Source organism: Atractosteus spatula, unplaced genomic scaffold, assembly GCF_055471065.1.
Source record: "Atractosteus spatula isolate fAtrSpa1 unplaced genomic scaffold, fAtrSpa1.hap1 Scaffold_89, whole genome shotgun sequence".
NCBI lineage: Eukaryota > Metazoa > Chordata > Actinopteri > Semionotiformes > Lepisosteidae > Atractosteus > Atractosteus spatula.
Genome location: NW_028296922.1, coordinates 52,708 through 80,221, shown reverse-complemented (window position 1 = coordinate 80,221; position 27,514 = coordinate 52,708). Strand labels below are relative to the sequence as shown.

The window sequence follows — 27,514 nt, the reverse complement described above, 5'->3', positions numbered from 1 at the left end:
ACTTGTTCGGCTGGCGTTCGGGGAGTCGCGTTTTTCAGAATTGTATTGAGATCGTTTTCCACAGAGCTCAGATGTCAAAGCACAGCAGCAGCTCTCCACAGCGATCCTCTATAGCGCCCTTTCTCCCGCAGCTCCGTCCTCATTGGAAGGAAGCAAGAAAAAAGCAGCGTCGTAAAAGAGGTGACGGAGCTGTCCTCTCTATAAGAAGGGTGCCAGCGAGCCTTGCTCTCGCTTACGGCCACACCCCCTTGAGCACGCCTGATCTCGTCTGATCTCGGAAGCTAAACAGGGATGGGCCTGGTTAGTACTTGGATGGGAGACCGCCTGGGAATACCAGGTGCTGTAAGCTTTTAAGCGCAGGAGGCGCCCTATCCCCGCTCGCTCGCTCATTCCCCTGTTCACACGTGCAGTGCGGCTTGTCCGTCTGTTTATTTGTCAGCTTTGGCGAGACACGGGTGCTTGTGTATTAGCGTGAGCGTTTTTTATTCTGATCATGAACAGTTTTACAAGTCCGCAAAGGATCGAGGAAAGGTTTATCGCCAGCTGAAAAGAGACACAGCGCTTCGGCTGTGGAGACTTGTTCGGCTGGCGTTCGGGGAGTCGCGTTTTTCAGAATTGTATTGAGATCGTTTTCCACAGAGCTCAGATGTCAAAGCACAGCAGCAGCTCTCCACAGCGATCCTCTATAGCGCCCTTTCTCCCGCAGCTCCGTCCTCATTGGAAGGAAGCAAGAAAAAAGCAGCGTCGTAAAAGAGGTGACGGAGCTGTCCTCTCTATAAGAAGGGTGCCAGCGAGCCTTGCTCTCGCTTACGGCCACACCCCCTTGAGCACGCCTGATCTCGTCTGATCTCGGAAGCTAAACAGGGATGGGCCTGGTTAGTACTTGGATGGGAGACCGCCTGGGAATACCAGGTGCTGTAAGCTTTTAAGCGCAGGAGGCGCCCTATCCCCGCTCGCTCGCTCATTCCCCTGTTCACACGTGCAGTGCGGCTTGTCCGTCTGTTTATTTGTCAGCTTTGGCGAGACACGGGTGCTTGTGTATTAGCGTGAGCGTTTTTTATTCTGATCATGAACAGTTTTACAAGTCCGCAAAGGATCGAGGAAAGGTTTATCGCCAGCTGAAAAGAGACACAGCGCTTCGGCTGTGGAGACTTGTTCGGCTGGCGTTCGGGGAGTCGCGTTTTTCAGAATTGTATTGAGATCGTTTTCCACAGAGCTCAGATGTCAAAGCACAGCAGCAGCTCTCCACAGCGATCCTCTATAGCGCCCTTTCTCCCGCAGCTCCGTCCTCATTGGAAGGAAGCAAGAAAAAAGCAGCGTCGTAAAAGAGGTGACGGAGCTGTCCTCTCTATAAGAAGGGTGCCAGCGAGCCTTGCTCTCGCTTACGGCCACACCCCCTTGAGCACGCCTGATCTCGTCTGATCTCGGAAGCTAAACAGGGATGGGCCTGGTTAGTACTTGGATGGGAGACCGCCTGGGAATACCAGGTGCTGTAAGCTTTTAAGCGCAGGAGGCGCCCTATCCCCGCTCGCTCGCTCATTCCCCTGTTCACACGTGCAGTGCGGCTTGTCCGTCTGTTTATTTGTCAGCTTTGGCGAGACACGGGTGCTTGTGTATTAGCGTGAGCGTTTTTTATTCTGATCATGAACAGTTTTACAAGTCCGCAAAGGATCGAGGAAAGGTTTATCGCCAGCTGAAAAGAGACACAGCGCTTCGGCTGTGGAGACTTGTTCGGCTGGCGTTCGGGGAGTCGCGTTTTTCAGAATTGTATTGAGATCGTTTTCCACAGAGCTCAGATGTCAAAGCACAGCAGCAGCTCTCCACAGCGATCCTCTATAGCGCCCTTTCTCCCGCAGCTCCGTCCTCATTGGAAGGAAGCAAGAGTGAAAGGCTGAAGTGAAATAGAGCGGGGACGAAGGCAGTGAAGAGAGAGAACGTGGGAAGAAGAGAAAAACGCAAGGGAAAAAAAGCAGCGTCGTAAAAGAGGTGACGGAGCTGTCCTCTCTATAAGAAGGGTGCCAGCGAGCCTTGCTCTCGCTTACGGCCACACCCCCTTGAGCACGCCTGATCTCGTCTGATCTCGGAAGCTAAACAGGGATGGGCCTGGTTAGTACTTGGATGGGAGACCGCCTGGGAATACCAGGTGCTGTAAGCTTTTAAGCGCAGGAGGCGCCCTATCCCCGCTCGCTCGCTCATTCCCCTGTTCACACGTGCAGTGCGGCTTGTCCGTCTGTTTATTTGTCAGCTTTGGCGAGACACGGGTGCTTGTGTATTAGCGTGAGCGTTTTTTATTCTGATCATGAACAGTTTTACAAGTCCGCAAAGGATCGAGGAAAGGTTTATCGCCAGCTGAAAAGAGACACAGCGCTTCGGCTGTGGAGACTTGTTCGGCTGGCGTTCGGGGAGTCGCGTTTTTCAGAATTGTATTGAGATCGTTTTCCACAGAGCTCAGATGTCAAAGCACAGCAGCAGCTCTCCACAGCGATCCTCTATAGCGCCCTTTCTCCCGCAGCTCCGTCCTCATTGGAAGGAAGCAAGAAAAAAGCAGCGTCGTAAAAGAGGTGACGGAGCTGTCCTCTCTATAAGAAGGGTGCCAGCGAGCCTGGCTCTCGCTTGCGGCCACACCCCCTTGAGCACGCCTGATCTCGTCTGATCTCGGAAGCTAAACAGGGATGGGCCTGGTTAGTACTTGGATGGGAGACCGCCTGGGAATACCAGGTGCTGTAAGCTTTTAAGCGCAGGAGGCGCCCTATCCCCGCTCGCTCGCTCATTCCCCTGTTCACACGTGCAGTGCGGCTTGTCCGTCTGTTTATTTGTCAGCTTTGGCGAGACACGGGTGCTTGTGTATTAGCGTGAGCGTTTTTTATTCTGATCATGAACAGTTTTACAAGTCCGCAAAGGATCGAGGAAAGGTTTATCGCCAGCTGAAAAGAGACACAGCGCTTCGGCTGTGGAGACTTGTTCGGCTGGCGTTCGGGGAGTCGCGTTTTTCAGAATTGTATTGAGATCGTTTTCCACAGAGCTCAGATGTCAAAGCACAGCAGCAGCTCTCCACAGCGATCCTCTATAGCGCCCTTTCTCCCGCAGCTCCGTCCTCATTGGAAGGAAGCAAGAGTGAAAGGCTGAAGTGAAATAGAGCGGGGACGAAGGCAGTGAAGAGAGAGAACGTGGGAAGAAGAGAAAAACGCAAGGGAAAAAAAGCAGCGTCGTAAAAGAGGTGACGGAGCTGTCCTCTCTATAAGAAGGGTGCCAGCGAGCCTTGCTCTCGCTTACGGCCACACCCCCTTGAGCACGCCTGATCTCGTCTGATCTCGGAAGCTAAACAGGGATGGGCCTGGTTAGTACTTGGATGGGAGACCGCCTGGGAATACCAGGTGCTGTAAGCTTTTAAGCGCAGGAGGCGCCCTATCCCCGCTCGCTCGCTCATTCCCCTGTTCACACGTGCAGTGCGGCTTGTCCGTCTGTTTATTTGTCAGCTTTGGCGAGACACGGGTGCTTGTGTATTAGCGTGAGCGTTTTTTATTCTGATCATGAACAGTTTTACAAGTCCGCAAAGGATCGAGGAAAGGTTTATCGCCAGCTGAAAAGAGACACAGCGCTTCGGCTGTGGAGACTTGTTCGGCTGGCGTTCGGGGAGTCGCGTTTTTCAGAATTGTATTGAGATCGTTTTCCACAGAGCTCAGATGTCAAAGCACAGCAGCAGCTCTCCACAGCGATCCTCTATAGCGCCCTTTCTCCCGCAGCTCCGTCCTCATTGGAAGGAAGCAAGAGTGAAAGGCTGAAGTGAAATAGAGCGGGGACGAAGGCAGTGAAGAGAGAGAACGTGGGAAGAAGAGAAAAACGCAAGGGAAAAAAAGCAGCGTCGTAAAAGAGGTGACGGAGCTGTCCTCTCTATAAGAAGGGTGCCAGCGAGCCTTGCTCTCGCTTACGGCCACACCCCCTTGAGCACGCCTGATCTCGTCTGATCTCGGAAGCTAAACAGGGATGGGCCTGGTTAGTACTTGGATGGGAGACCGCCTGGGAATACCAGGTGCTGTAAGCTTTTAAGCGCAGGAGGCGCCCTATCCCCGCTCGCTCGCTCATTCCCCTGTTCACACGTGCAGTGCGGCTTGTCCGTCTGTTTATTTGTCAGCTTTGGCGAGACACGGGTGCTTGTGTATTAGCGTGAGCGTTTTTTATTCTGATCATGAACAGTTTTACAAGTCCGCAAAGGATCGAGGAAAGGTTTATCGCCAGCTGAAAAGAGACACAGCGCTTCGGCTGTGGAGACTTGTTCGGCTGGCGTTCGGGGAGTCGCGTTTTTCAGAATTGTATTGAGATCGTTTTCCACAGAGCTCAGATGTCAAAGCACAGCAGCAGCTCTCCACAGCGATCCTCTATAGCGCCCTTTCTCCCGCAGCTCCGTCCTCATTGGAAGGAAGCAAGAGTGAAAGGCTGAAGTGAAATAGAGCGGGGACGAAGGCAGTGAAGAGAGAGAACGTGGGAAGAAGAGAAAAACGCAAGGGAAAAAAAGCAGCGTCGTAAAAGAGGTGACGGAGCTGTCCTCTCTATAAGAAGGGTGCCAGCGAGCCTGGCTCTCGCTTGCGGCCACACCCCCTTGAGCACGCCTGATCTCGTCTGATCTCGGAAGCTAAACAGGGATGGGCCTGGTTAGTACTTGGATGGGAGACCGCCTGGGAATACCAGGTGCTGTAAGCTTTTAAGCGCAGGAGGCGCCCTATCCCCGCTCGCTCGCTCATTCCCCTGTTCACACGTGCAGTGCGGCTTGTCCGTCTGTTTATTTGTCAGCTTTGGCGAGACACGGGTGCTTGTGTATTAGCGTGAGCGTTTTTTATTCTGATCATGAACAGTTTTACAAGTCCGCAAAGGATCGAGGAAAGGTTTATCGCCAGCTGAAAAGAGACACAGCGCTTCGGCTGTGGAGACTTGTTCGGCTGGCGTTCGGGGAGTCGCGTTTTTCAGAATTGTATTGAGATCGTTTTCCACAGAGCTCAGATGTCAAAGCACAGCAGCAGCTCTCCACAGCGATCCTCTATAGCGCCCTTTCTCCCGCAGCTCCGTCCTCATTGGAAGGAAGCAAGAGTGAAAGGCTGAAGTGAAATAGAGCGGGGACGAAGGCAGTGAAGAGAGAGAACGTGGGAAGAAGAGAAAAACGCAAGGGAAAAAAAGCAGCGTCGTAAAAGAGGTGACGGAGCTGTCCTCTCTATAAGAAGGGTGCCAGCGAGCCTTGCTCTCGCTTACGGCCACACCCCCTTGAGCACGCCTGATCTCGTCTGATCTCGGAAGCTAAACAGGGATGGGCCTGGTTAGTACTTGGATGGGAGACCGCCTGGGAATACCAGGTGCTGTAAGCTTTTAAGCGCAGGAGGCGCCCTATCCCCGCTCGCTCGCTCATTCCCCTGTTCACACGTGCAGTGCGGCTTGTCCGTCTGTTTATTTGTCAGCTTTGGCGAGACACGGGTGCTTGTGTATTAGCGTGAGCGTTTTTTATTCTGATCATGAACAGTTTTACAAGTCCGCAAAGGATCGAGGAAAGGTTTATCGCCAGCTGAAAAGAGACACAGCGCTTCGGCTGTGGAGACTTGTTCGGCTGGCGTTCGGGGAGTCGCGTTTTTCAGAATTGTATTGAGATCGTTTTCCACAGAGCTCAGATGTCAAAGCACAGCAGCAGCTCTCCACAGCGATCCTCTATAGCGCCCTTTCTCCCGCAGCTCCGTCCTCATTGGAAGGAAGCAAGAAAAAAGCAGCGTCGTAAAAGAGGTGACGGAGCTGTCCTCTCTATAAGAAGGGTGCCAGCGAGCCTTGCTCTCGCTTACGGCCACACCCCCTTGAGCACGCCTGATCTCGTCTGATCTCGGAAGCTAAACAGGGATGGGCCTGGTTAGTACTTGGATGGGAGACCGCCTGGGAATACCAGGTGCTGTAAGCTTTTAAGCGCAGGAGGCGCCCTATCCCCGCTCGCTCGCTCATTCCCCTGTTCACACGTGCAGTGCGGCTTGTCCGTCTGTTTATTTGTCAGCTTTGGCGAGACACGGGTGCTTGTGTATTAGCGTGAGCGTTTTTTATTCTGATCATGAACAGTTTTACAAGTCCGCAAAGGATCGAGGAAAGGTTTATCGCCAGCTGAAAAGAGACACAGCGCTTCGGCTGTGGAGACTTGTTCGGCTGGCGTTCGGGGAGTCGCGTTTTTCAGAATTGTATTGAGATCGTTTTCCACAGAGCTCAGATGTCAAAGCACAGCAGCAGCTCTCCACAGCGATCCTCTATAGCGCCCTTTCTCCCGCAGCTCCGTCCTCATTGGAAGGAAGCAAGAAAAAAGCAGCGTCGTAAAAGAGGTGACGGAGCTGTCCTCTCTATAAGAAGGGTGCCAGCGAGCCTTGCTCTCGCTTACGGCCACACCCCCTTGAGCACGCCTGATCTCGTCTGATCTCGGAAGCTAAACAGGGATGGGCCTGGTTAGTACTTGGATGGGAGACCGCCTGGGAATACCAGGTGCTGTAAGCTTTTAAGCGCAGGAGGCGCCCTATCCCCGCTCGCTCGCTCATTCCCCTGTTCACACGTGCAGTGCGGCTTGTCCGTCTGTTTATTTGTCAGCTTTGGCGAGACACGGGTGCTTGTGTATTAGCGTGAGCGTTTTTTATTCTGATCATGAACAGTTTTACAAGTCCGCAAAGGATCGAGGAAAGGTTTATCGCCAGCTGAAAAGAGACACAGCGCTTCGGCTGTGGAGACTTGTTCGGCTGGCGTTCGGGGAGTCGCGTTTTTCAGAATTGTATTGAGATCGTTTTCCACAGAGCTCAGATGTCAAAGCACAGCAGCAGCTCTCCACAGCGATCCTCTATAGCGCCCTTTCTCCCGCAGCTCCGTCCTCATTGGAAGGAAGCAAGAAAAAAGCAGCGTCGTAAAAGAGGTGACGGAGCTGTCCTCTCTATAAGAAGGGTGCCAGCGAGCCTTGCTCTCGCTTACGGCCACACCCCCTTGAGCACGCCTGATCTCGTCTGATCTCGGAAGCTAAACAGGGATGGGCCTGGTTAGTACTTGGATGGGAGACCGCCTGGGAATACCAGGTGCTGTAAGCTTTTAAGCGCAGGAGGCGCCCTATCCCCGCTCGCTCGCTCATTCCCCTGTTCACACGTGCAGTGCGGCTTGTCCGTCTGTTTATTTGTCAGCTTTGGCGAGACACGGGTGCTTGTGTATTAGCGTGAGCGTTTTTTATTCTGATCATGAACAGTTTTACAAGTCCGCAAAGGATCGAGGAAAGGTTTATCGCCAGCTGAAAAGAGACACAGCGCTTCGGCTGTGGAGACTTGTTCGGCTGGCGTTCGGGGAGTCGCGTTTTTCAGAATTGTATTGAGATCGTTTTCCACAGAGCTCAGATGTCAAAGCACAGCAGCAGCTCTCCACAGCGATCCTCTATAGCGCCCTTTCTCCCGCAGCTCCGTCCTCATTGGAAGGAAGCAAGAGTGAAAGGCTGAAGTGAAATAGAGCGGGGACGAAGGCAGTGAAGAGAGAGAACGTGGGAAGAAGAGAAAAACGCAAGGGAAAAAAAGCAGCGTCGTAAAAGAGGTGACGGAGCTGTCCTCTCTATAAGAAGGGTGCCAGCGAGCCTTGCTCTCGCTTACGGCCACACCCCCTTGAGCACGCCTGATCTCGTCTGATCTCGGAAGCTAAACAGGGATGGGCCTGGTTAGTACTTGGATGGGAGACCGCCTGGGAATACCAGGTGCTGTAAGCTTTTAAGCGCAGGAGGCGCCCTATCCCCGCTCGCTCGCTCATTCCCCTGTTCACACGTGCAGTGCGGCTTGTCCGTCTGTTTATTTGTCAGCTTTGGCGAGACACGGGTGCTTGTGTATTAGCGTGAGCGTTTTTTATTCTGATCATGAACAGTTTTACAAGTCCGCAAAGGATCGAGGAAAGGTTTATCGCCAGCTGAAAAGAGACACAGCGCTTCGGCTGTGGAGACTTGTTCGGCTGGCGTTCGGGGAGTCGCGTTTTTCAGAATTGTATTGAGATCGTTTTCCACAGAGCTCAGATGTCAAAGCACAGCAGCAGCTCTCCACAGCGATCCTCTATAGCGCCCTTTCTCCCGCAGCTCCGTCCTCATTGGAAGGAAGCAAGAGTGAAAGGCTGAAGTGAAATAGAGCGGGGACGAAGGCAGTGAAGAGAGAGAACGTGGGAAGAAGAGAAAAACGCAAGGGAAAAAAAGCAGCGTCGTAAAAGAGGTGACGGAGCTGTCCTCTCTATAAGAAGGGTGCCAGCGAGCCTTGCTCTCGCTTACGGCCACACCCCCTTGAGCACGCCTGATCTCGTCTGATCTCGGAAGCTAAACAGGGATGGGCCTGGTTAGTACTTGGATGGGAGACCGCCTGGGAATACCAGGTGCTGTAAGCTTTTAAGCGCAGGAGGCGCCCTATCCCCGCTCGCTCGCTCATTCCCCTGTTCACACGTGCAGTGCGGCTTGTCCGTCTGTTTATTTGTCAGCTTTGGCGAGACACGGGTGCTTGTGTATTAGCGTGAGCGTTTTTTATTCTGATCATGAACAGTTTTACAAGTCCGCAAAGGATCGAGGAAAGGTTTATCGCCAGCTGAAAAGAGACACAGCGCTTCGGCTGTGGAGACTTGTTCGGCTGGCGTTCGGGGAGTCGCGTTTTTCAGAATTGTATTGAGATCGTTTTCCACAGAGCTCAGATGTCAAAGCACAGCAGCAGCTCTCCACAGCGATCCTCTATAGCGCCCTTTCTCCCGCAGCTCCGTCCTCATTGGAAGGAAGCAAGAGTGAAAGGCTGAAGTGAAATAGAGCGGGGACGAAGGCAGTGAAGAGAGAGAACGTGGGAAGAAGAGAAAAACGCAAGGGAAAAAAAGCAGCGTCGTAAAAGAGGTGACGGAGCTGTCCTCTCTATAAGAAGGGTGCCAGCGAGCCTTGCTCTCGCTTACGGCCACACCCCCTTGAGCACGCCTGATCTCGTCTGATCTCGGAAGCTAAACAGGGATGGGCCTGGTTAGTACTTGGATGGGAGACCGCCTGGGAATACCAGGTGCTGTAAGCTTTTAAGCGCAGGAGGCGCCCTATCCCCGCTCGCTCGCTCATTCCCCTGTTCACACGTGCAGTGCGGCTTGTCCGTCTGTTTATTTGTCAGCTTTGGCGAGACACGGGTGCTTGTGTATTAGCGTGAGCGTTTTTTATTCTGATCATGAACAGTTTTACAAGTCCGCAAAGGATCGAGGAAAGGTTTATCGCCAGCTGAAAAGAGACACAGCGCTTCGGCTGTGGAGACTTGTTCGGCTGGCGTTCGGGGAGTCGCGTTTTTCAGAATTGTATTGAGATCGTTTTCCACAGAGCTCAGATGTCAAAGCACAGCAGCAGCTCTCCACAGCGATCCTCTATAGCGCCCTTTCTCCCGCAGCTCCGTCCTCATTGGAAGGAAGCAAGAAAAAAGCAGCGTCGTAAAAGAGGTGACGGAGCTGTCCTCTCTATAAGAAGGGTGCCAGCGAGCCTTGCTCTCGCTTACGGCCACACCCCCTTGAGCACGCCTGATCTCGTCTGATCTCGGAAGCTAAACAGGGATGGGCCTGGTTAGTACTTGGATGGGAGACCGCCTGGGAATACCAGGTGCTGTAAGCTTTTAAGCGCAGGAGGCGCCCTATCCCCGCTCGCTCGCTCATTCCCCTGTTCACACGTGCAGTGCGGCTTGTCCGTCTGTTTATTTGTCAGCTTTGGCGAGACACGGGTGCTTGTGTATTAGCGTGAGCGTTTTTTATTCTGATCATGAACAGTTTTACAAGTCCGCAAAGGATCGAGGAAAGGTTTATCGCCAGCTGAAAAGAGACACAGCGCTTCGGCTGTGGAGACTTGTTCGGCTGGCGTTCGGGGAGTCGCGTTTTTCAGAATTGTATTGAGATCGTTTTCCACAGAGCTCAGATGTCAAAGCACAGCAGCAGCTCTCCACAGCGATCCTCTATAGCGCCCTTTCTCCCGCAGCTCCGTCCTCATTGGAAGGAAGCAAGAAAAAAGCAGCGTCGTAAAAGAGGTGACGGAGCTGTCCTCTCTATAAGAAGGGTGCCAGCGAGCCTTGCTCTCGCTTACGGCCACACCCCCTTGAGCACGCCTGATCTCGTCTGATCTCGGAAGCTAAACAGGGATGGGCCTGGTTAGTACTTGGATGGGAGACCGCCTGGGAATACCAGGTGCTGTAAGCTTTTAAGCGCAGGAGGCGCCCTATCCCCGCTCGCTCGCTCATTCCCCTGTTCACACGTGCAGTGCGGCTTGTCCGTCTGTTTATTTGTCAGCTTTGGCGAGACACGGGTGCTTGTGTATTAGCGTGAGCGTTTTTTATTCTGATCATGAACAGTTTTACAAGTCCGCAAAGGATCGAGGAAAGGTTTATCGCCAGCTGAAAAGAGACACAGCGCTTCGGCTGTGGAGACTTGTTCGGCTGGCGTTCGGGGAGTCGCGTTTTTCAGAATTGTATTGAGATCGTTTTCCACAGAGCTCAGATGTCAAAGCACAGCAGCAGCTCTCCACAGCGATCCTCTATAGCGCCCTTTCTCCCGCAGCTCCGTCCTCATTGGAAGGAAGCAAGAAAAAAGCAGCGTCGTAAAAGAGGTGACGGAGCTGTCCTCTCTATAAGAAGGGTGCCAGCGAGCCTTGCTCTCGCTTACGGCCACACCCCCTTGAGCACGCCTGATCTCGTCTGATCTCGGAAGCTAAACAGGGATGGGCCTGGTTAGTACTTGGATGGGAGACCGCCTGGGAATACCAGGTGCTGTAAGCTTTTAAGCGCAGGAGGCGCCCTATCCCCGCTCGCTCGCTCATTCCCCTGTTCACACGTGCAGTGCGGCTTGTCCGTCTGTTTATTTGTCAGCTTTGGCGAGACACGGGTGCTTGTGTATTAGCGTGAGCGTTTTTTATTCTGATCATGAACAGTTTTACAAGTCCGCAAAGGATCGAGGAAAGGTTTATCGCCAGCTGAAAAGAGACACAGCGCTTCGGCTGTGGAGACTTGTTCGGCTGGCGTTCGGGGAGTCGCGTTTTTCAGAATTGTATTGAGATCGTTTTCCACAGAGCTCAGATGTCAAAGCACAGCAGCAGCTCTCCACAGCGATCCTCTATAGCGCCCTTTCTCCCGCAGCTCCGTCCTCATTGGAAGGAAGCAAGAGTGAAAGGCTGAAGTGAAATAGAGCGGGGACGAAGGCAGTGAAGAGAGAGAACGTGGGAAGAAGAGAAAAACGCAAGGGAAAAAAAGCAGCGTCGTAAAAGAGGTGACGGAGCTGTCCTCTCTATAAGAAGGGTGCCAGCGAGCCTGGCTCTCGCTTGCGGCCACACCCCCTTGAGCACGCCTGATCTCGTCTGATCTCGGAAGCTAAACAGGGATGGGCCTGGTTAGTACTTGGATGGGAGACCGCCTGGGAATACCAGGTGCTGTAAGCTTTTAAGCGCAGGAGGCGCCCTATCCCCGCTCGCTCGCTCATTCCCCTGTTCACACGTGCAGTGCGGCTTGTCCGTCTGTTTATTTGTCAGCTTTGGCGAGACACGGGTGCTTGTGTATTAGCGTGAGCGTTTTTTATTCTGATCATGAACAGTTTTACAAGTCCGCAAAGGATCGAGGAAAGGTTTATCGCCAGCTGAAAAGAGACACAGCGCTTCGGCTGTGGAGACTTGTTCGGCTGGCGTTCGGGGAGTCGCGTTTTTCAGAATTGTATTGAGATCGTTTTCCACAGAGCTCAGATGTCAAAGCACAGCAGCAGCTCTCCACAGCGATCCTCTATAGCGCCCTTTCTCCCGCAGCTCCGTCCTCATTGGAAGGAAGCAAGAAAAAAGCAGCGTCGTAAAAGAGGTGACGGAGCTGTCCTCTCTATAAGAAGGGTGCCAGCGAGCCTTGCTCTCGCTTACGGCCACACCCCCTTGAGCACGCCTGATCTCGTCTGATCTCGGAAGCTAAACAGGGATGGGCCTGGTTAGTACTTGGATGGGAGACCGCCTGGGAATACCAGGTGCTGTAAGCTTTTAAGCGCAGGAGGCGCCCTATCCCCGCTCGCTCGCTCATTCCCCTGTTCACACGTGCAGTGCGGCTTGTCCGTCTGTTTATTTGTCAGCTTTGGCGAGACACGGGTGCTTGTGTATTAGCGTGAGCGTTTTTTATTCTGATCATGAACAGTTTTACAAGTCCGCAAAGGATCGAGGAAAGGTTTATCGCCAGCTGAAAAGAGACACAGCGCTTCGGCTGTGGAGACTTGTTCGGCTGGCGTTCGGGGAGTCGCGTTTTTCAGAATTGTATTGAGATCGTTTTCCACAGAGCTCAGATGTCAAAGCACAGCAGCAGCTCTCCACAGCGATCCTCTATAGCGCCCTTTCTCCCGCAGCTCCGTCCTCATTGGAAGGAAGCAAGAGTGAAAGGCTGAAGTGAAATAGAGCGGGGACGAAGGCAGTGAAGAGAGAGAACGTGGGAAGAAGAGAAAAACGCAAGGGAAAAAAAGCAGCGTCGTAAAAGAGGTGACGGAGCTGTCCTCTCTATAAGAAGGGTGCCAGCGAGCCTTGCTCTCGCTTACGGCCACACCCCCTTGAGCACGCCTGATCTCGTCTGATCTCGGAAGCTAAACAGGGATGGGCCTGGTTAGTACTTGGATGGGAGACCGCCTGGGAATACCAGGTGCTGTAAGCTTTTAAGCGCAGGAGGCGCCCTATCCCCGCTCGCTCGCTCATTCCCCTGTTCACACGTGCAGTGCGGCTTGTCCGTCTGTTTATTTGTCAGCTTTGGCGAGACACGGGTGCTTGTGTATTAGCGTGAGCGTTTTTTATTCTGATCATGAACAGTTTTACAAGTCCGCAAAGGATCGAGGAAAGGTTTATCGCCAGCTGAAAAGAGACACAGCGCTTCGGCTGTGGAGACTTGTTCGGCTGGCGTTCGGGGAGTCGCGTTTTTCAGAATTGTATTGAGATCGTTTTCCACAGAGCTCAGATGTCAAAGCACAGCAGCAGCTCTCCACAGCGATCCTCTATAGCGCCCTTTCTCCCGCAGCTCCGTCCTCATTGGAAGGAAGCAAGAAAAAAGCAGCGTCGTAAAAGAGGTGACGGAGCTGTCCTCTCTATAAGAAGGGTGCCAGCGAGCCTTGCTCTCGCTTACGGCCACACCCCCTTGAGCACGCCTGATCTCGTCTGATCTCGGAAGCTAAACAGGGATGGGCCTGGTTAGTACTTGGATGGGAGACCGCCTGGGAATACCAGGTGCTGTAAGCTTTTAAGCGCAGGAGGCGCCCTATCCCCGCTCGCTCGCTCATTCCCCTGTTCACACGTGCAGTGCGGCTTGTCCGTCTGTTTATTTGTCAGCTTTGGCGAGACACGGGTGCTTGTGTATTAGCGTGAGCGTTTTTTATTCTGATCATGAACAGTTTTACAAGTCCGCAAAGGATCGAGGAAAGGTTTATCGCCAGCTGAAAAGAGACACAGCGCTTCGGCTGTGGAGACTTGTTCGGCTGGCGTTCGGGGAGTCGCGTTTTTCAGAATTGTATTGAGATCGTTTTCCACAGAGCTCAGATGTCAAAGCACAGCAGCAGCTCTCCACAGCGATCCTCTATAGCGCCCTTTCTCCCGCAGCTCCGTCCTCATTGGAAGGAAGCAAGAAAAAAGCAGCGTCGTAAAAGAGGTGACGGAGCTGTCCTCTCTATAAGAAGGGTGCCAGCGAGCCTTGCTCTCGCTTACGGCCACACCCCCTTGAGCACGCCTGATCTCGTCTGATCTCGGAAGCTAAACAGGGATGGGCCTGGTTAGTACTTGGATGGGAGACCGCCTGGGAATACCAGGTGCTGTAAGCTTTTAAGCGCAGGAGGCGCCCTATCCCCGCTCGCTCGCTCATTCCCCTGTTCACACGTGCAGTGCGGCTTGTCCGTCTGTTTATTTGTCAGCTTTGGCGAGACACGGGTGCTTGTGTATTAGCGTGAGCGTTTTTTATTCTGATCATGAACAGTTTTACAAGTCCGCAAAGGATCGAGGAAAGGTTTATCGCCAGCTGAAAAGAGACACAGCGCTTCGGCTGTGGAGACTTGTTCGGCTGGCGTTCGGGGAGTCGCGTTTTTCAGAATTGTATTGAGATCGTTTTCCACAGAGCTCAGATGTCAAAGCACAGCAGCAGCTCTCCACAGCGATCCTCTATAGCGCCCTTTCTCCCGCAGCTCCGTCCTCATTGGAAGGAAGCAAGAAAAAAGCAGCGTCGTAAAAGAGGTGACGGAGCTGTCCTCTCTATAAGAAGGGTGCCAGCGAGCCTTGCTCTCGCTTACGGCCACACCCCCTTGAGCACGCCTGATCTCGTCTGATCTCGGAAGCTAAACAGGGATGGGCCTGGTTAGTACTTGGATGGGAGACCGCCTGGGAATACCAGGTGCTGTAAGCTTTTAAGCGCAGGAGGCGCCCTATCCCCGCTCGCTCGCTCATTCCCCTGTTCACACGTGCAGTGCGGCTTGTCCGTCTGTTTATTTGTCAGCTTTGGCGAGACACGGGTGCTTGTGTATTAGCGTGAGCGTTTTTTATTCTGATCATGAACAGTTTTACAAGTCCGCAAAGGATCGAGGAAAGGTTTATCGCCAGCTGAAAAGAGACACAGCGCTTCGGCTGTGGAGACTTGTTCGGCTGGCGTTCGGGGAGTCGCGTTTTTCAGAATTGTATTGAGATCGTTTTCCACAGAGCTCAGATGTCAAAGCACAGCAGCAGCTCTCCACAGCGATCCTCTATAGCGCCCTTTCTCCCGCAGCTCCGTCCTCATTGGAAGGAAGCAAGAGTGAAAGGCTGAAGTGAAATAGAGCGGGGACGAAGGCAGTGAAGAGAGAGAACGTGGGAAGAAGAGAAAAACGCAAGGGAAAAAAAGCAGCGTCGTAAAAGAGGTGACGGAGCTGTCCTCTCTATAAGAAGGGTGCCAGCGAGCCTGGCTCTCGCTTGCGGCCACACCCCCTTGAGCACGCCTGATCTCGTCTGATCTCGGAAGCTAAACAGGGATGGGCCTGGTTAGTACTTGGATGGGAGACCGCCTGGGAATACCAGGTGCTGTAAGCTTTTAAGCGCAGGAGGCGCCCTATCCCCGCTCGCTCGCTCATTCCCCTGTTCACACGTGCAGTGCGGCTTGTCCGTCTGTTTATTTGTCAGCTTTGGCGAGACACGGGTGCTTGTGTATTAGCGTGAGCGTTTTTTATTCTGATCATGAACAGTTTTACAAGTCCGCAAAGGATCGAGGAAAGGTTTATCGCCAGCTGAAAAGAGACACAGCGCTTCGGCTGTGGAGACTTGTTCGGCTGGCGTTCGGGGAGTCGCGTTTTTCAGAATTGTATTGAGATCGTTTTCCACAGAGCTCAGATGTCAAAGCACAGCAGCAGCTCTCCACAGCGATCCTCTATAGCGCCCTTTCTCCCGCAGCTCCGTCCTCATTGGAAGGAAGCAAGAAAAAAGCAGCGTCGTAAAAGAGGTGACGGAGCTGTCCTCTCTATAAGAAGGGTGCCAGCGAGCCTTGCTCTCGCTTACGGCCACACCCCCTTGAGCACGCCTGATCTCGTCTGATCTCGGAAGCTAAACAGGGATGGGCCTGGTTAGTACTTGGATGGGAGACCGCCTGGGAATACCAGGTGCTGTAAGCTTTTAAGCGCAGGAGGCGCCCTATCCCCGCTCGCTCGCTCATTCCCCTGTTCACACGTGCAGTGCGGCTTGTCCGTCTGTTTATTTGTCAGCTTTGGCGAGACACGGGTGCTTGTGTATTAGCGTGAGCGTTTTTTATTCTGATCATGAACAGTTTTACAAGTCCGCAAAGGATCGAGGAAAGGTTTATCGCCAGCTGAAAAGAGACACATCGCTTCGGCTGTGGAGACTTGTTCGGCTGGCGTTCGGGGAGTCGCGTTTTTCATAATTGTATTGAGATCGTTTTCCACAGAGCTCAGATGTCAAAGCACAGCAGCAGCTCTCCACAGCGATCCTCTATAGCGCCCTTTCTCCCGCAGCTCCGTCCTCATTGGAAGGAAGCAAGAGTGAAAGGCTGAAGTGAAATAGAGCGGGGACGAAGGCAGTGAAGAGAGAGAACGTGGGAAGAAGAGAAAAACGCAAGGGAAAAAAAGCAGCGTCGTAAAAGAGGTGACGGAGCTGTCCTCTCTATAAGAAGGGTGCCAGCGAGCCTTGCTCTCGCTTACGGCCACACCCCCTTGAGCACGCCTGATCTCGTCTGATCTCGGAAGCTAAACAGGGATGGGCCTGGTTAGTACTTGGATGGGAGACCGCCTGGGAATACCAGGTGCTGTAAGCTTTTAAGCGCAGGAGGCGCCCTATCCCCGCTCGCTCGCTCATTCCCCTGTTCACACGTGCAGTGCGGCTTGTCCGTCTGTTTATTTGTCAGCTTTGGCGAGACACGGGTGCTTGTGTATTAGCGTGAGCGTTTTTTATTCTGATCATGAACAGTTTTACAAGTCCGCAAAGGATCGAGGAAAGGTTTATCGCCAGCTGAAAAGAGACACAGCGCTTCGGCTGTGGAGACTTGTTCGGCTGGCGTTCGGGGAGTCGCGTTTTTCATAATTGTATTGAGATCGTTTTCCACAGAGCTCAGATGTCAAAGCACAGCAGCAGCTCTCCACAGCGATCCTCTATAGCGCCCTTTCTCCCGCAGCTCCGTCCTCATTGGAAGGAAGCAAGAAAAAAGCAGCGTCGTAAAAGAGGTGACGGAGCTGTCCTCTCTATAAGAAGGGTGCCAGCGAGCCTTGCTCTCGCTTACGGCCACACCCCCTTGAGCACGCCTGATCTCGTCTGATCTCGGAAGCTAAACAGGGATGGGCCTGGTTAGTACTTGGATGGGAGACCGCCTGGGAATACCAGGTGCTGTAAGCTTTTAAGCGCAGGAGGCGCCCTATCCCCGCTCGCTCGCTCATTCCCCTGTTCACACGTGCAGTGCGGCTTGTCCGTCTGTTTATTTGTCAGCTTTGGCGAGACACGGGTGCTTGTGTATTAGCGTGAGCGTTTTTTATTCTGATCATGAACAGTTTTACAAGTCCGCAAAGGATCGAGGAAAGGTTTATCGCCAGCTGAAAAGAGACACAGCGCTTCGGCTGTGGAGACTTGTTCGGCTGGCGTTCGGGGAGTCGCGTTTTTCAGAATTGTATTGAGATCGTTTTCCACAGAGCTCAGATGTCAAAGCACAGCAGCAGCTCTCCACAGCGATCCTCTATAGCGCCCTTTCTCCCGCAGCTCCGTCCTCATTGGAAGGAAGCAAGAGTGAAAGGCTGAAGTGAAATAGAGCGGGGACGAAGGCAGTGAAGAGAGAGAACGTGGGAAGAAGAGAAAAACGCAAGGGAAAAAAAGCAGCGTCGTAAAAGAGGTGACGGAGCTGTCCTCTCTATAAGAAGGGTGCCAGCGAGCCTGGCTCTCGCTTGCGGCCACACCCCCTTGAGCACGCCTGATCTCGTCTGATCTCGGAAGCTAAACAGGGATGGGCCTGGTTAGTACTTGGATGGGAGACCGCCTGGGAATACCAGGTGCTGTAAGCTTTTAAGCGCAGGAGGCGCCCTATCCCCGCTCGCTCGCTCATTCCCCTGTTCACACGTGCAGTGCGGCTTGTCCGTCTGTTTATTTGTCAGCTTTGGCGAGACACGGGTGCTTGTGTATTAGCGTGAGCGTTTTTTATTCTGATCATGAACAGTTTTACAAGTCCGCAAAGGATCGAGGAAAGGTTTATCGCCAGCTGAAAAGAGACACAGCGCTTCGGCTGTGGAGACTTGTTCGGCTGGCGTTCGGGGAGTCGCGTTTTTCAGAATTGTATTGAGATCGTTTTCCACAGAGCTCAGATGTCAAAGCACAGCAGCAGCTCTCCACAGCGATCCTCTATAGCGCCCTTTCTCCCGCAGCTCCGTCCTCATTGGAAGGAAGCAAGAGTGAAAGGCTGAAGTGAAATAGAGCGGGGACGAAGGCAGTGAAGAGAGAGAACGTGGGAAGAAGAGAAAAACGCAAGGGAAAAAAAGCAGCGTCGTAAAAGAGGTGACGGAGCTGTCCTCTCTATAAGAAGGGTGCCAGCGAGCCTTGCTCTCGCTTACGGCCACACCCCCTTGAGCACGCCTGATCTCGTCTGATCTCGGAAGCTAAACAGGGATGGGCCTGGTTAGTACTTGGATGGGAGACCGCCTGGGAATACCAGGTGCTGTAAGCTTTTAAGCGCAGGAGGCGCCCTATCCCCGCTCGCTCGCTCATTCCCCTGTTCACACGTGCAGTGCGGCTTGTCCGTCTGTTTATTTGTCAGCTTTGGCGAGACACGGGTGCTTGTGTATTAGCGTGAGCGTTTTTTATTCTGATCATGAACAGTTTTACAAGTCCGCAAAGGATCGAGGAAAGGTTTATCGCCAGCTGAAAAGAGACACAGCGCTTCGGCTGTGGAGACTTGTTCGGCTGGCGTTCGGGGAGTCGCGTTTTTCAGAATTGTATTGAGATCGTTTTCCACAGAGCTCAGATGTCAAAGCACAGCAGCAGCTCTCCACAGCGATCCTCTATAGCGCCCTTTCTCCCGCAGCTCCGTCCTCATTGGAAGGAAGCAAGAGTGAAAGGCTGAAGTGAAATAGAGCGGGGACGAAGGCAGTGAAGAGAGAGAACGTGGGAAGAAGAGAAAAACGCAAGGGAAAAAAAGCAGCGTCGTAAAAGAGGTGACGGAGCTGTCCTCTCTATAAGAAGGGTGCCAGCGAGCCTTGCTCTCGCTTACGGCCACACCCCCTTGAGCACGCCTGATCTCGTCTGATCTCGGAAGCTAAACAGGGATGGGCCTGGTTAGTACTTGGATGGGAGACCGCCTGGGAATACCAGGTGCTGTAAGCTTTTAAGCGCAGGAGGCGCCCTATCCCCGCTCGCTCGCTCATTCCCCTGTTCACACGTGCAGTGCGGCTTGTCCGTCTGTTTATTTGTCAGCTTTGGCGAGACACGGGTGCTTGTGTATTAGCGTGAGCGTTTTTTATTCTGATCATGAACAGTTTTACAAGTCCGCAAAGGATCGAGGAAAGGTTTATCGCCAGCTGAAAAGAGACACAGCGCTTCGGCTGTGGAGACTTGTTCGGCTGGCGTTCGGGGAGTCGCGTTTTTCAGAATTGTATTGAGATCGTTTTCCACAGAGCTCAGATGTCAAAGCACAGCAGCAGCTCTCCACAGCGATCCTCTATAGCGCCCTTTCTCCCGCAGCTCCGTCCTCATTGGAAGGAAGCAAGAGTGAAAGGCTGAAGTGAAATAGAGCGGGGACGAAGGCAGTGAAGAGAGAGAACGTGGGAAGAAGAGAAAAACGCAAGGGAAAAAAAGCAGCGTCGTAAAAGAGGTGACGGAGCTGTCCTCTCTATAAGAAGGGTGCCAGCGAGCCTTGCTCTCGCTTACGGCCACACCCCCTTGAGCACGCCTGATCTCGTCTGATCTCGGAAGCTAAACAGGGATGGGCCTGGTTAGTACTTGGATGGGAGACCGCCTGGGAATACCAGGTGCTGTAAGCTTTTAAGCGCAGGAGGCGCCCTATCCCCGCTCGCTCGCTCATTCCCCTGTTCACACGTGCAGTGCGGCTTGTCCGTCTGTTTATTTGTCAGCTTTGGCGAGACACGGGTGCTTGTGTATTAGCGTGAGCGTTTTTTATTCTGATCATGAACAGTTTTACAAGTCCGCAAAGGATCGAGGAAAGGTTTATCGCCAGCTGAAAAGAGACACAGCGCTTCGGCTGTGGAGACTTGTTCGGCTGGCGTTCGGGGAGTCGCGTTTTTCAGAATTGTATTGAGATCGTTTTCCACAGAGCTCAGATGTCAAAGCACAGCAGCAGCTCTCCACAGCGATCCTCTATAGCGCCCTTTCTCCCGCAGCTCCGTCCTCATTGGAAGGAAGCAAGAAAAAAGCAGCGTCGTAAAAGAGGTGACGGAGCTGTCCTCTCTATAAGAAGGGTGCCAGCGAGCCTTGCTCTCGCTTACGGCCACACCCCCTTGAGCACGCCTGATCTCGTCTGATCTCGGAAGCTAAACAGGGATGGGCCTGGTTAGTACTTGGATGGGAGACCGCCTGGGAATACCAGGTGCTGTAAGCTTTTAAGCGCAGGAGGCGCCCTATCCCCGCTCGCTCGCTCATTCCCCTGTTCACACGTGCAGTGCGGCTTGTCCGTCTGTTTATTTGTCAGCTTTGGCGAGACACGGGTGCTTGTGTATTAGCGTGAGCGTTTTTTATTCTGATCATGAACAGTTTTACAAGTCCGCAAAGGATCGAGGAAAGGTTTCTCGCCAGCTGAAAAGAGACACAGCGCTTCGGCTGTGGAGACTTGTTCGGCTGGCGTTCGGGGAGTCGCGTTTTTCAGAATTGTATTGAGATCGTTTTCCACAGAGCTCAGATGTCAAAGCACAGCAGCAGCTCTCCACAGCGATCCTCTATAGCGCCCTTTCTCCCGCAGCTCCGTCCTCATTGGAAGGAAGCAAGAAAAAAGCAGCGTCGTAAAAGAGGTGACGGAGCTGTCCTCTCTATAAGAAGGGTGCCAGCGAGCCTTGCTCTCGCTTACGGCCACACCCCCTTGAGCACGCCTGATCTCGTCTGATCTCGGAAGCTAAACAGGGATGGGCCTGGTTAGTACTTGGATGGGAGACCGCCTGGGAATACCAGGTGCTGTAAGCTTTTAAGCGCAGGAGGCGCCCTATCCCCGCTCGCTCGCTCATTCCCCTGTTCACACGTGCAGTGCGGCTTGTCCGTCTGTTTATTTGTCAGCTTTGGCGAGACACGGGTGCTTGTGTATTAGCGTGAGCGTTTTTTATTCTGATCATGAACAGTTTTACAAGTCCGCAAAGGATCGAGGAAAGGTTTATCGCCAGCTGAAAAGAGACACAGCGCTTCGGCTGTGGAGACTTGTTCGGCTGGCGTTCGGGGAGTCGCGTTTTTCAGAATTGTATTGAGATCGTTTTCCACAGAGCTCAGATGTCAAAGCACAGCAGCAGCTCTCCACAGCGATCCTCTATAGCGCCCTTTCTCCCGCAGCTCCGTCCTCATTGGAAGGAAGCAAGAGTGAAAGGCTGAAGTGAAATAGAGCGGGGACGAAGGCAGTGAAGAGAGAGAACGTGGGAAGAAGAGAAAAACGCAAGGGAAAAAAAGCAGCGTCGTAAAAGAGGTGACGGAGCTGTCCTCTCTATAAGAAGGGTGCCAGCGAGCCTTGCTCTCGCTTACGGCCACACCCCCTTGAGCACGCCTGATCTCGTCTGATCTCGGAAGCTAAACAGGGATGGGCCTGGTTAGTACTTGGATGGGAGACCGCCTGGGAATACCAGGTGCTGTAAGCTTTTAAGCGCAGGAGGCGCCCTATCCCCGCTCGCTCGCTCATTCCCCTGTTCACACGTGCAGTGCGGCTTGTCCGTCTGTTTATTTGTCAGCTTTGGCGAGACACGGGTGCTTGTGTATTAGCGTGAGCGTTTTTTATTCTGATCATGAACAGTTTTACAAGTCCGCAAAGGATCGAGGAAAGGTTTATCGCCAGCTGAAAAGAGACACAGCGCTTCGGCTGTGGAGACTTGTTCGGCTGGCGTTCGGGGAGTCGCGTTTTTCAGAATTGTATTGAGATCGTTTTCCACAGAGCTCAGATGTCAAAGCACAGCAGCAGCTCTCCACAGCGATCCTCTATAGCGCCCTTTCTCCCGCAGCTCCGTCCTCATTGGAAGGAAGCAAGAAAAAAGCAGCGTCGTAAAAGAGGTGACGGAGCTGTCCTCTCTATAAGAAGGGTGCCAGCGAGCCTTGCTCTCGCTTACGGCCACACCCCCTTGAGCACGCCTGATCTCGTCTGATCTCGGAAGCTAAACAGGGATGGGCCTGGTTAGTACTTGGATGGGAGACCGCCTGGGAATACCAGGTGCTGTAAGCTTTTAAGCGCAGGAGGCGCCCTATCCCCGCTCGCTCGCTCATTCCCCTGTTCACACGTGCAGTGCGGCTTGTCCGTCTGTTTATTTGTCAGCTTTGGCGAGACACGGGTGCTTGTGTATTAGCGTGAGCGTTTTTTATTCTGATCATGAACAGTTTTACAAGTCCGCAAAGGATCGAGGAAAGGTTTATCGCCAGCTGAAAAGAGACACAGCGCTTCGGCTGTGGAGACTTGTTCGGCTGGCGTTCGGGGAGTCGCGTTTTTCAGAATTGTATTGAGATCGTTTTCCACAGAGCTCAGATGTCAAAGCACAGCAGCAGCTCTCCACAGCGATCCTCTATAGCGCCCTTTCTCCCGCAGCTCCGTCCTCATTGGAAGGAAGCAAGAGTGAAAGGCTGAAGTGAAATAGAGCGGGGACGAAGGCAGTGAAGAGAGAGAACGTGGGAAGAAGAGAAAAACGCAAGGGAAAAAAAGCAGCGTCGTAAAAGAGGTGACGGAGCTGTCCTCTCTATAAGAAGGGTGCCAGCGAGCCTTGCTCTCGCTTACGGCCACACCCCCTTGAGCACGCCTGATCTCGTCTGATCTCGGAAGCTAAACAGGGATGGGCCTGGTTAGTACTTGGATGGGAGACCGCCTGGGAATACCAGGTGCTGTAAGCTTTTAAGCGCAGGAGGCGCCCTATCCCCGCTCGCTCGCTCATTCCCCTGTTCACACGTGCAGTGCGGCTTGTCCGTCTGTTTATTTGTCAGCTTTGGCGAGACACGGGTGCTTGTGTATTAGCGTGAGCGTTTTTTATTCTGATCATGAACAGTTTTACAAGTCCGCAAAGGATCGAGGAAAGGTTTATCGCCAGCTGAAAAGAGACACAGCGCTTCGGCTGTGGAGACTTGTTCGGCTGGCGTTCGGGGAGTCGCGTTTTTCAGAATTGTATTGAGATCGTTTTCCACAGAGCTCAGATGTCAAAGCACAGCAGCAGCTCTCCACAGCGATCCTCTATAGCGCCCTTTCTCCCGCAGCTCCGTCCTCATTGGAAGGAAGCAAGAAAAAAGCAGCGTCGTAAAAGAGGTGACGGAGCTGTCCTCTCTATAAGAAGGGTGCCAGCGAGCCTTGCTCTCGCTTACGGCCACACCCCCTTGAGCACGCCTGATCTCGTCTGATCTCGGAAGCTAAACAGGGATGGGCCTGGTTAGTACTTGGATGGGAGACCGCCTGGGAATACCAGGTGCTGTAAGCTTTTAAGCGCAGGAGGCGCCCTATCCCCGCTCGCTCGCTCATTCCCCTGTTCACACGTGCAGTGCGGCTTGTCCGTCTGTTTATTTGTCAGCTTTGGCGAGACACGGGTGCTTGTGTATTAGCGTGAGCGTTTTTTATTCTGATCATGAACAGTTTTACAAGTCCGCAAAGGATCGAGGAAAGGTTTATCGCCAGCTGAAAAGAGACACAGCGCTTCGGCTGTGGAGACTTGTTCGGCTGGCGTTCGGGGAGTCGCGTTTTTCAGAATTGTATTGAGATCGTTTTCCACAGAGCTCAGATGTCAAAGCACAGCAGCAGCTCTCCACAGCGATCCTCTATAGCGCCCTTTCTCCCGCAGCTCCGTCCTCATTGGAAGGAAGCAAGAGTGAAAGGCTGAAGTGAAATAGAGCGGGGACGAAGGCAGTGAAGAGAGAGAACGTGGGAAGAAGAGAAAAACGCAAGGGAAAAAAAGCAGCGTCGTAAAAGAGGTGACGGAGCTGTCCTCTCTATAAGAAGGGTGCCAGCGAGCCTTGCTCTCGCTTACGGCCACACCCCCTTGAGCACGCCTGATCTCGTCTGATCTCGGAAGCTAAACAGGGATGGGCCTGGTTAGTACTTGGATGGGAGACCGCCTGGGAATACCAGGTGCTGTAAGCTTTTAAGCGCAGGAGGCGCCCTATCCCCGCTCGCTCGCTCATTCCCCTGTTCACACGTGCAGTGCGGCTTGTCCGTCTGTTTATTTGTCAGCTTTGGCGAGACACGGGTGCTTGTGTATTAGCGTGAGCGTTTTTTATTCTGATCATGAACAGTTTTACAAGTCCGCAAAGGATCGAGGAAAGGTTTATCGCCAGCTGAAAAGAGACACAGCGCTTCGGCTGTGGAGACTTGTTCGGCTGGCGTTCGGGGAGTCGCGTTTTTCAGAATTGTATTGAGATCGTTTTCCACAGAGCTCAGATGTCAAAGCACAGCAGCAGCTCTCCACAGCGATCCTCTATAGCGCCCTTTCTCCCGCAGCTCCGTCCTCATTGGAAGGAAGCAAGAGTGAAAGGCTGAAGTGAAATAGAGCGGGGACGAAGGCAGTGAAGAGAGAGAACGTGGGAAGAAGAGAAAAACGCAAGGGAAAAAAAGCAGCGTCGTAAAAGAGGTGACGGAGCTGTCCTCTCTATAAGAAGGGTGCCAGCGAGCCTTGCTCTCGCTTACGGCCACACCCCCTTGAGCACGCCTGATCTCGTCTGATCTCGGAAGCTAAACAGGGATGGGCCTGGTTAGTACTTGGATGGGAGACCGCCTGGGAATACCAGGTGCTGTAAGCTTTTAAGCGCAGGAGGCGCCCTATCCCCGCTCGCTCGCTCATTCCCCTGTTCACACGTGCAGTGCGGCTTGTCCGTCTGTTTATTTGTCAGCTTTGGCGAGACACGGGTGCTTGTGTATTAGCGTGAGCGTTTTTTATTCTGATCATGAACAGTTTTACAAGTCCGCAAAGGATCGAGGAAAGGTTTATCGCCAGCTGAAAAGAGACACAGCGCTTCGGCTGTGGAGACTTGTTCGGCTGGCGTTCGGGGAGTCGCGTTTTTCAGAATTGTATTGAGATCGTTTTCCACAGAGCTCAGATGTCAAAGCACAGCAGCAGCTCTCCACAGCGATCCTCTATAGCGCCCTTTCTCCCGCAGCTCCGTCCTCATTGGAAGGAAGCAAGAGTGAAAGGCTGAAGTGAAATAGAGCGGGGACGAAGGCAGTGAAGAGAGAGAACGTGGGAAGAAGAGAAAAACGCAAGGGAAAAAAAGCAGCGTCGTAAAAGAGGTGACGGAGCTGTCCTCTCTATAAGAAGGGTGCCAGCGAGCCTTGCTCTCGCTTACGGCCACACCCCCTTGAGCACGCCTGATCTCGTCTGATCTCGGAAGCTAAACAGGGATGGGCCTGGTTAGTACTTGGATGGGAGACCGCCTGGGAATACCAGGTGCTGTAAGCTTTTAAGCGCAGGAGGCGCCCTATCCCCGCTCGCTCGCTCATTCCCCTGTTCACACGTGCAGTGCGGCTTGTCCGTCTGTTTATTTGTCAGCTTTGGCGAGACACGGGTGCTTGTGTATTAGCGTGAGCGTTTTTTATTCTGATCATGAACAGTTTTACAAGTCCGCAAAGGATCGAGGAAAGGTTTATCGCCAGCTGAAAAGAGACACAGCGCTTCGGCTGTGGAGACTTGTTCGGCTGGCGTTCGGGGAGTCGCGTTTTTCAGAATTGTATTGAGATCGTTTTCCACAGAGCTCAGATGTCAAAGCACAGCAGCAGCTCTCCACAGCGATCCTCTATAGCGCCCTTTCTCCCGCAGCTCCGTCCTCATTGGAAGGAAGCAAGAAAAAAGCAGCGTCGTAAAAGAGGTGACGGAGCTGTCCTCTCTATAAGAAGGGTGCCAGCGAGCCTTGCTCTCGCTTACGGCCACACCCCCTTGAGCACGCCTGATCTCGTCTGATCTCGGAAGCTAAACAGGGATGGGCCTGGTTAGTACTTGGATGGGAGACCGCCTGGGAATACCAGGTGCTGTAAGCTTTTAAGCGCAGGAGGCGCCCTATCCCCGCTCGCTCGCTCATTCCCCTGTTCACACGTGCAGTGCGGCTTGTCCGTCTGTTTATTTGTCAGCTTTGGCGAGACACGGGTGCTTGTGTATTAGCGTGAGCGTTTTTTATTCTGATCATGAACAGTTTTACAAGTCCGCAAAGGATCGAGGAAAGGTTTATCGCCAGCTGAAAAGAGACACAGCGCTTCGGCTGTGGAGACTTGTTCGGCTGGCGTTCGGGGAGTCGCGTTTTTCAGAATTGTATTGAGATCGTTTTCCACAGAGCTCAGATGTCAAAGCACAGCAGCAGCTCTCCACAGCGATCCTCTATAGCGCCCTTTCTCCCGCAGCTCCGTCCTCATTGGAAGGAAGCAAGAGTGAAAGGCTGAAGTGAAATAGAGCGGGGACGAAGGCAGTGAAGAGAGAGAACGTGGGAAGAAGAGAAAAACGCAAGGGAAAAAAAGCAGCGTCGTAAAAGAGGTGACGGAGCTGTCCTCTCTATAAGAAGGGTGCCAGCGAGCCTTGCTCTCGCTTGCGGCCACACCCCCTTGAGCACGCCTGATCTCGTCTGATCTCGGAAGCTAAACAGGGATGGGCCTGGTTAGTACTTGGGTGGGAGACCGCCTGGGAATACCAGGTGCTGTAAGCTTTTAAGCGCAGGAGGCGCCCTATCCCCGCTCGCTCGCTCATTCCCCTGTTCACACGTGCAGTGCGGCTTGTCCGTCTGTTTATTTGTCAGCTTTGGCGAGACACGGGTGCTTGTGTATTAGCGTGAGCGTTTTTTATTCTGATCATGAACAGTTTTACAAGTCCGCAAAGGATCGAGGAAAGGTTTATCGCCAGCTGAAAAGAGACACAGCGCTTCGGCTGTGGAGACTTGTTCGGCTGGCGTTCGGGGAGTCGCGTTTTTCAGAATTGTATTGAGATCGTTTTCCACAGAGCTCAGATGTCAAAGCACAGCAGCAGCTCTCCACAGCGATCCTCTATAGCGCCCTTTCTCCCGCAGCTCCGTCCTCATTGGAAGGAAGCAAGAGTGAAAGGCTGAAGTGAAATAGAGCGGGGACGAAGGCAGTGAAGAGAGAGAACGTGGGAAGAAGAGAAAAACGCAAGGGAAAAAAAGCAGCGTCGTAAAAGAGGTGACGGAGCTGTCCTCTCTATAAGAAGGGTGCCAGCGAGCCTTGCTCTCGCTTACGGCCACACCCCCTTGAGCACGCCTGATCTCGTCTGATCTCGGAAGCTAAACAGGGATGGGCCTGGTTAGTACTTGGATGGGAGACCGCCTGGGAATACCAGGTGCTGTAAGCTTTTAAGCGCAGGAGGCGCCCTATCCCCGCTCGCTCGCTCATTCCCCTGTTCACACGTGCAGTGCGGCTTGTCCGTCTGTTTATTTGTCAGCTTTGGCGAGACACGGGTGCTTGTGTATTAGCGTGAGCGTTTTTTATTCTGATCATGAACAGTTTTACAAGTCCGCAAAGGATCGAGGAAAGGTTTATCGCCAGCTGAAAAGAGACACAGCGCTTCGGCTGTGGAGACTTGTTCGGCTGGCGTTCGGGGAGTCGCGTTTTTCAGAATTGTATTGAGATCGTTTTCCACAGAGCTCAGATGTCAAAGCACAGCAGCAGCTCTCCACAGCGATCCTCTATAGCGCCCTTTCTCCCGCAGCTCCGTCCTCATTGGAAGGAAGCAAGAAAAAAGCAGCGTCGTAAAAGAGGTGACGGAGCTGTCCTCTCTATAAGAAGGGTGCCAGCGAGCCTTGCTCTCGCTTACGGCCACACCCCCTTGAGCACGCCTGATCTCGTCTGATCTCGGAAGCTAAACAGGGATGGGCCTGGTTAGTACTTGGATGGGAGACCGCCTGGGAATACCAGGTGCTGTAAGCTTT

General features: G+C 53.0%; 45 non-coding genes across 45 annotated transcripts; all 45 read left to right on the top strand.

Moving 5' to 3' along the window:
- Nucleotides 1-230: 230 nt before the first annotated feature.
- LOC148804905 (5S ribosomal RNA) lies at nt 231-349 on the top strand. The gene has a single exon (XR_016090527.1). It is a non-coding gene; the product is annotated as a 5S ribosomal RNA (ribosomal RNA).
- A 456-nt stretch (nt 350-805) lies between these two features.
- LOC148804904 (5S ribosomal RNA) lies at nt 806-924 on the top strand. The gene has a single exon (XR_016090525.1). It is a non-coding gene; the product is annotated as a 5S ribosomal RNA (ribosomal RNA).
- Nucleotides 925-1,380: 456 nt separating this feature from the next.
- LOC148804903 (5S ribosomal RNA) lies at nt 1,381-1,499 on the top strand. The gene has a single exon (XR_016090524.1). It is a non-coding gene; the product is annotated as a 5S ribosomal RNA (ribosomal RNA).
- Nucleotides 1,500-2,036: 537 nt separating this feature from the next.
- LOC148804902 (5S ribosomal RNA) lies at nt 2,037-2,155 on the top strand. Its single transcript, XR_016090523.1, has one exon. It is a non-coding gene; the product is annotated as a 5S ribosomal RNA (ribosomal RNA).
- A 456-nt stretch (nt 2,156-2,611) lies between these two features.
- On the top strand, nt 2,612-2,730 carry LOC148804901 (5S ribosomal RNA). Its single transcript, XR_016090681.1, has one exon. It is a non-coding gene; the product is annotated as a 5S ribosomal RNA (ribosomal RNA).
- Nucleotides 2,731-3,267: 537 nt separating this feature from the next.
- Nucleotides 3,268-3,386, top strand: LOC148804900 (5S ribosomal RNA). Its single transcript, XR_016090522.1, has one exon. It is a non-coding gene; the product is annotated as a 5S ribosomal RNA (ribosomal RNA).
- A 537-nt stretch (nt 3,387-3,923) lies between these two features.
- On the top strand, nt 3,924-4,042 carry LOC148804899 (5S ribosomal RNA). The gene has a single exon (XR_016090521.1). It is a non-coding gene; the product is annotated as a 5S ribosomal RNA (ribosomal RNA).
- A 537-nt stretch (nt 4,043-4,579) lies between these two features.
- LOC148804898 (5S ribosomal RNA) lies at nt 4,580-4,698 on the top strand. Its single transcript, XR_016090680.1, has one exon. It is a non-coding gene; the product is annotated as a 5S ribosomal RNA (ribosomal RNA).
- Nucleotides 4,699-5,235: 537 nt separating this feature from the next.
- Nucleotides 5,236-5,354, top strand: LOC148804897 (5S ribosomal RNA). The gene has a single exon (XR_016090520.1). It is a non-coding gene; the product is annotated as a 5S ribosomal RNA (ribosomal RNA).
- Nucleotides 5,355-5,810: 456 nt separating this feature from the next.
- LOC148804896 (5S ribosomal RNA) lies at nt 5,811-5,929 on the top strand. Its single transcript, XR_016090519.1, has one exon. It is a non-coding gene; the product is annotated as a 5S ribosomal RNA (ribosomal RNA).
- Nucleotides 5,930-6,385: 456 nt separating this feature from the next.
- On the top strand, nt 6,386-6,504 carry LOC148804895 (5S ribosomal RNA). The gene has a single exon (XR_016090518.1). It is a non-coding gene; the product is annotated as a 5S ribosomal RNA (ribosomal RNA).
- Nucleotides 6,505-6,960: 456 nt separating this feature from the next.
- Nucleotides 6,961-7,079, top strand: LOC148804894 (5S ribosomal RNA). Its single transcript, XR_016090517.1, has one exon. It is a non-coding gene; the product is annotated as a 5S ribosomal RNA (ribosomal RNA).
- Nucleotides 7,080-7,616: 537 nt separating this feature from the next.
- On the top strand, nt 7,617-7,735 carry LOC148804893 (5S ribosomal RNA). The gene has a single exon (XR_016090516.1). It is a non-coding gene; the product is annotated as a 5S ribosomal RNA (ribosomal RNA).
- A 537-nt stretch (nt 7,736-8,272) lies between these two features.
- Nucleotides 8,273-8,391, top strand: LOC148804892 (5S ribosomal RNA). The gene has a single exon (XR_016090514.1). It is a non-coding gene; the product is annotated as a 5S ribosomal RNA (ribosomal RNA).
- A 537-nt stretch (nt 8,392-8,928) lies between these two features.
- LOC148804891 (5S ribosomal RNA) lies at nt 8,929-9,047 on the top strand. The gene has a single exon (XR_016090513.1). It is a non-coding gene; the product is annotated as a 5S ribosomal RNA (ribosomal RNA).
- A 456-nt stretch (nt 9,048-9,503) lies between these two features.
- LOC148804890 (5S ribosomal RNA) lies at nt 9,504-9,622 on the top strand. The gene has a single exon (XR_016090512.1). It is a non-coding gene; the product is annotated as a 5S ribosomal RNA (ribosomal RNA).
- A 456-nt stretch (nt 9,623-10,078) lies between these two features.
- On the top strand, nt 10,079-10,197 carry LOC148804889 (5S ribosomal RNA). The gene has a single exon (XR_016090511.1). It is a non-coding gene; the product is annotated as a 5S ribosomal RNA (ribosomal RNA).
- A 456-nt stretch (nt 10,198-10,653) lies between these two features.
- On the top strand, nt 10,654-10,772 carry LOC148804888 (5S ribosomal RNA). The gene has a single exon (XR_016090510.1). It is a non-coding gene; the product is annotated as a 5S ribosomal RNA (ribosomal RNA).
- Nucleotides 10,773-11,309: 537 nt separating this feature from the next.
- LOC148804887 (5S ribosomal RNA) lies at nt 11,310-11,428 on the top strand. The gene has a single exon (XR_016090679.1). It is a non-coding gene; the product is annotated as a 5S ribosomal RNA (ribosomal RNA).
- A 456-nt stretch (nt 11,429-11,884) lies between these two features.
- On the top strand, nt 11,885-12,003 carry LOC148804886 (5S ribosomal RNA). Its single transcript, XR_016090509.1, has one exon. It is a non-coding gene; the product is annotated as a 5S ribosomal RNA (ribosomal RNA).
- A 537-nt stretch (nt 12,004-12,540) lies between these two features.
- LOC148804885 (5S ribosomal RNA) lies at nt 12,541-12,659 on the top strand. The gene has a single exon (XR_016090508.1). It is a non-coding gene; the product is annotated as a 5S ribosomal RNA (ribosomal RNA).
- Nucleotides 12,660-13,115: 456 nt separating this feature from the next.
- LOC148804884 (5S ribosomal RNA) lies at nt 13,116-13,234 on the top strand. The gene has a single exon (XR_016090507.1). It is a non-coding gene; the product is annotated as a 5S ribosomal RNA (ribosomal RNA).
- A 456-nt stretch (nt 13,235-13,690) lies between these two features.
- On the top strand, nt 13,691-13,809 carry LOC148804883 (5S ribosomal RNA). The gene has a single exon (XR_016090506.1). It is a non-coding gene; the product is annotated as a 5S ribosomal RNA (ribosomal RNA).
- A 456-nt stretch (nt 13,810-14,265) lies between these two features.
- On the top strand, nt 14,266-14,384 carry LOC148804882 (5S ribosomal RNA). The gene has a single exon (XR_016090505.1). It is a non-coding gene; the product is annotated as a 5S ribosomal RNA (ribosomal RNA).
- Nucleotides 14,385-14,921: 537 nt separating this feature from the next.
- LOC148804881 (5S ribosomal RNA) lies at nt 14,922-15,040 on the top strand. Its single transcript, XR_016090678.1, has one exon. It is a non-coding gene; the product is annotated as a 5S ribosomal RNA (ribosomal RNA).
- A 456-nt stretch (nt 15,041-15,496) lies between these two features.
- On the top strand, nt 15,497-15,615 carry LOC148804880 (5S ribosomal RNA). Its single transcript, XR_016090503.1, has one exon. It is a non-coding gene; the product is annotated as a 5S ribosomal RNA (ribosomal RNA).
- A 537-nt stretch (nt 15,616-16,152) lies between these two features.
- Nucleotides 16,153-16,271, top strand: LOC148804879 (5S ribosomal RNA). The gene has a single exon (XR_016090502.1). It is a non-coding gene; the product is annotated as a 5S ribosomal RNA (ribosomal RNA).
- A 456-nt stretch (nt 16,272-16,727) lies between these two features.
- Nucleotides 16,728-16,846, top strand: LOC148804878 (5S ribosomal RNA). The gene has a single exon (XR_016090501.1). It is a non-coding gene; the product is annotated as a 5S ribosomal RNA (ribosomal RNA).
- A 537-nt stretch (nt 16,847-17,383) lies between these two features.
- LOC148804877 (5S ribosomal RNA) lies at nt 17,384-17,502 on the top strand. The gene has a single exon (XR_016090677.1). It is a non-coding gene; the product is annotated as a 5S ribosomal RNA (ribosomal RNA).
- Nucleotides 17,503-18,039: 537 nt separating this feature from the next.
- LOC148804876 (5S ribosomal RNA) lies at nt 18,040-18,158 on the top strand. Its single transcript, XR_016090500.1, has one exon. It is a non-coding gene; the product is annotated as a 5S ribosomal RNA (ribosomal RNA).
- A 537-nt stretch (nt 18,159-18,695) lies between these two features.
- LOC148804875 (5S ribosomal RNA) lies at nt 18,696-18,814 on the top strand. Its single transcript, XR_016090499.1, has one exon. It is a non-coding gene; the product is annotated as a 5S ribosomal RNA (ribosomal RNA).
- Nucleotides 18,815-19,351: 537 nt separating this feature from the next.
- LOC148804874 (5S ribosomal RNA) lies at nt 19,352-19,470 on the top strand. The gene has a single exon (XR_016090498.1). It is a non-coding gene; the product is annotated as a 5S ribosomal RNA (ribosomal RNA).
- A 456-nt stretch (nt 19,471-19,926) lies between these two features.
- LOC148804873 (5S ribosomal RNA) lies at nt 19,927-20,045 on the top strand. The gene has a single exon (XR_016090497.1). It is a non-coding gene; the product is annotated as a 5S ribosomal RNA (ribosomal RNA).
- Nucleotides 20,046-20,501: 456 nt separating this feature from the next.
- LOC148804872 (5S ribosomal RNA) lies at nt 20,502-20,620 on the top strand. The gene has a single exon (XR_016090496.1). It is a non-coding gene; the product is annotated as a 5S ribosomal RNA (ribosomal RNA).
- Nucleotides 20,621-21,157: 537 nt separating this feature from the next.
- On the top strand, nt 21,158-21,276 carry LOC148804871 (5S ribosomal RNA). The gene has a single exon (XR_016090495.1). It is a non-coding gene; the product is annotated as a 5S ribosomal RNA (ribosomal RNA).
- A 456-nt stretch (nt 21,277-21,732) lies between these two features.
- Nucleotides 21,733-21,851, top strand: LOC148804870 (5S ribosomal RNA). The gene has a single exon (XR_016090494.1). It is a non-coding gene; the product is annotated as a 5S ribosomal RNA (ribosomal RNA).
- Nucleotides 21,852-22,388: 537 nt separating this feature from the next.
- On the top strand, nt 22,389-22,507 carry LOC148804869 (5S ribosomal RNA). Its single transcript, XR_016090492.1, has one exon. It is a non-coding gene; the product is annotated as a 5S ribosomal RNA (ribosomal RNA).
- A 456-nt stretch (nt 22,508-22,963) lies between these two features.
- Nucleotides 22,964-23,082, top strand: LOC148804868 (5S ribosomal RNA). Its single transcript, XR_016090491.1, has one exon. It is a non-coding gene; the product is annotated as a 5S ribosomal RNA (ribosomal RNA).
- A 537-nt stretch (nt 23,083-23,619) lies between these two features.
- LOC148804867 (5S ribosomal RNA) lies at nt 23,620-23,738 on the top strand. Its single transcript, XR_016090490.1, has one exon. It is a non-coding gene; the product is annotated as a 5S ribosomal RNA (ribosomal RNA).
- Nucleotides 23,739-24,275: 537 nt separating this feature from the next.
- Nucleotides 24,276-24,394, top strand: LOC148804866 (5S ribosomal RNA). Its single transcript, XR_016090489.1, has one exon. It is a non-coding gene; the product is annotated as a 5S ribosomal RNA (ribosomal RNA).
- A 537-nt stretch (nt 24,395-24,931) lies between these two features.
- On the top strand, nt 24,932-25,050 carry LOC148804865 (5S ribosomal RNA). Its single transcript, XR_016090488.1, has one exon. It is a non-coding gene; the product is annotated as a 5S ribosomal RNA (ribosomal RNA).
- Nucleotides 25,051-25,506: 456 nt separating this feature from the next.
- Nucleotides 25,507-25,625, top strand: LOC148804864 (5S ribosomal RNA). Its single transcript, XR_016090487.1, has one exon. It is a non-coding gene; the product is annotated as a 5S ribosomal RNA (ribosomal RNA).
- Nucleotides 25,626-26,162: 537 nt separating this feature from the next.
- Nucleotides 26,163-26,281, top strand: LOC148804863 (5S ribosomal RNA). Its single transcript, XR_016090671.1, has one exon. It is a non-coding gene; the product is annotated as a 5S ribosomal RNA (ribosomal RNA).
- A 537-nt stretch (nt 26,282-26,818) lies between these two features.
- LOC148804862 (5S ribosomal RNA) lies at nt 26,819-26,937 on the top strand. The gene has a single exon (XR_016090486.1). It is a non-coding gene; the product is annotated as a 5S ribosomal RNA (ribosomal RNA).
- A 456-nt stretch (nt 26,938-27,393) lies between these two features.
- On the top strand, nt 27,394-27,512 carry LOC148804861 (5S ribosomal RNA). The gene has a single exon (XR_016090485.1). It is a non-coding gene; the product is annotated as a 5S ribosomal RNA (ribosomal RNA).
- The last annotated feature ends 2 nt before the right edge of the window (nt 27,513-27,514 follow it).